Source organism: Chrysochloris asiatica, unplaced genomic scaffold (genome assembly GCF_000296735.1).
Source record: "Chrysochloris asiatica unplaced genomic scaffold, ChrAsi1.0 scaffold00057, whole genome shotgun sequence".
Taxonomy (NCBI): domain Eukaryota; kingdom Metazoa; phylum Chordata; class Mammalia; order Afrosoricida; family Chrysochloridae; genus Chrysochloris; species Chrysochloris asiatica.
The window spans coordinates 9,111,430-9,114,407 of record NW_006408575.1 but is presented as its reverse complement, the minus strand read 5'-3'; positions in this window follow the sequence as shown (position 1 = coordinate 9,114,407).

Here is a 2,978-nt window from a genome sequence, read left to right as displayed (position 1 = left end):
GCGTGTTCTTCCTTTTTGGTTTTCTGATTCCAGATCTTTGTACATTTTGTTGTAATATTTGGCTTTATCTTCTTGAGCTGATCTTTGAAATTTTCTGTTCAGCTCTGAGACTTTCTTATTTCTTCCATTTGATTGAGCATCTCTACACTGGAGAACAAGTTTCAGTGTCTCTTCTAACACCCATTTTGACCTTTTCTGTATTTCTTGTCTTCTCAATGACTTTTTGCTTTCTTCATGTATAATGTTCTTGATGTCATCCCACAACTCTTCTGGCCTTCGTTCTTTAGTGTTTAATGTATCAAATCTGTTTTTCAGATGATGTCTAAATTCAGGTGGGATATATTTAAGGTCATATTTTGACTCTTGTGGACTTATTTTCATTTTCTTCAGCTTCAGTTTGAATTTGTAGATGAGTAATTGATGGTCTGTTCCACAGTTTGTCCCTGGCCTTCTTTTCATTGATAATATGGACCTTTTCCATTGTCTCTTTCTGCAGATAAAGTCAATTTGATTTCTATGTATTCCATCTGGTGAGGTCCATGTATATATTCATCTCTTATGCTGTCTAAAGAAGGTATTTGAAATGAACAAATCATTGATTTACCTGAATACTATCATGTGATCTCTGGCATCATTTCTATCACCAAGGTCATATTTTCCAACTACTGATCCTTCTTCTTTGCTCCTGACCTTTGCATTCCAATCACCAATAATGACCAATACTTCTTGATTGCATGTTTGATCGATTTCAGATTTAAGAAGTTGGTAGAATTCTTCTATTTCATCCTCACTGGCTCTAGTGATTGGTGCATAAATTTGAATACTAGTGGTATTAACTAGGTTTCCCTGTATGTGCATGGGTATTATCCTATCACAGACAGTGTTGTACCTCATGACTGATCAAGATAGGTTTTTTTTTGACAATGAATGCAACACCATTCCTCTTTAGTTTGGCATTCCCGGCATAGGAAACCATGTGGTCCTCAGATTCAAAATGGCCAATACCAGTCCATTTCAGCTCACCAATGCCTAAGATATTGATGTTTATGTGTTTCATTTCATTTCTGACAATTTCCAATTTTCCAGATTCATACTTCGTACATTCCATGTTCTGATTATTAAAAGATGTTTACAGCTGTTTCTGTTCATTTTGAGTTGTGCCCCATCATCAAATGAAGGTCCCAAGGTCTTTACTCCCACAGGCTTTACTCCATTCACATTATCATGGTTAACTCTACTTTGAGAAGGCAGCTTTTCCCCAGTCATGTTTTGAGTGCCTTTCAACCTGTGGGGCTCATTTTCTGCCACTATACCTGACAGTGTTTCTTTGCTATTCATAAGGATTTCAGTGACTAAATATTCAGAACTAATCCGTCGCTTCTTCTTTCTAGTCTGTCTTCATCTGGAAGTTCATCTGAAACCTTTCCACCATGGGTGACCCTGCTGGTATTTAAAATATCAGTGGCATAGCTTTCAGAATCATAGCAACTCACAAGCTACCACAGTATGACAAACGGACAGAAGAGAGATGTCCAAATGCTTCTGTTTATGTTTTTCCATGAGTTGTTTGTATATCCATCTCACACAAACATTTTGAAACCCAAGTCTGTAGTGAATTATTTCATAGGCAGTCATGACTGATTTACAAATGATTTTCCACATAATCTACTGTTATTCTTCTATTCATCTGAATCATTTCATGAACACGCTCAATGTTGTCATCAGCTGTAAATGTTGAGAGGCATTTTAATATGACCATGTTGTTGTCGTTGTTGTTGAGTACCGTGGAGTCAGTTCCGGCTCATAGTGACTGACCCTACACAGGGTTTCCAAAGCTGTAAATCTTTACAGGAGCAGAATGCCTCATTTTTCTCTTACAGAACCGCTCGTAGTTTCAAACTGCTGACCTTGAGTTTGACAGCCTGACTCGTAACCACTACGCTACCAGAGCTCCTTAACCATAGTGCAGATAATCATAGTGCAGATAATTTTTACTCACCCGCATGCATTCTGGTAATTCCAAATACATACTTTCATCTGAGATCTCTTTCATTTATAGATATTAAGGAACTCTGATGGCACTCTAGGATAAACACTGGACTGCTAAATGAAAGATGGGAAGTTTAAGTCCACCAATCACTCTGTGGGAGAAAGATGAGGCTGTCTTTTCCTGTAAACATTTACAGTCTCAGACACCCTATTAGTTGGAATTATCTCGATGGCAATGAGTTTTGGTTTTGGTCATAGTCAGCATAAACACTTGAATGCCATTGAACTGGTTATTTATGTAATGACTCTCACTTTCAAATGAACTTTTGGAAACTCCATTGTATGATAATGGTCTTAGAACTCTGAAAGTTTATTTTTTTCCTAAATTTCCTTGATACTGACTTCCTGTTGTTGTTAAGGTGCTGTCATGTTGATTCCCACTCATAGTGACCCTATTATCATAGAACCAAACACTGCTTGGTCCGGCATCATCCTTTCAATTGCTGTTATATTTGTGTCCATTGATGCTGTTACTGTGGCAACCCATATCATTGGGAACTTCTTCTTTTTCACTGACCCTCCACTTTACCAATCATAATGTTCTTTTCCATGTACTTTCCTCTCCTGATAACATGTCTGAAGTATGAGAGATCAAGTCTTGACGTTTTGGCTTTGAAGTGGCATTCCTGCTGTACTTCCAATATAGACTTTCTGTTAGATTCTGCCAAGTGGTCTTATAAAACACAATGGAATATAGGAATAACTTATCCCTTGAGTATCTTTCCTCACTTATCCTTGGCCCACTTTTGGTTCCAGAGGCAGTGTTACAGAGAGTGTCTTAAAAGTTAGTAGAATTGTTCAATTTCATCATGACTGACTTTAGTTGTTGGTGTGTAAATTTGAATAATAATTGTATTAACTGATCTTCCTTGTAGGTATATAGATATCATCTTACCACACTTAACATTGTACTTCATGACATATCTTGA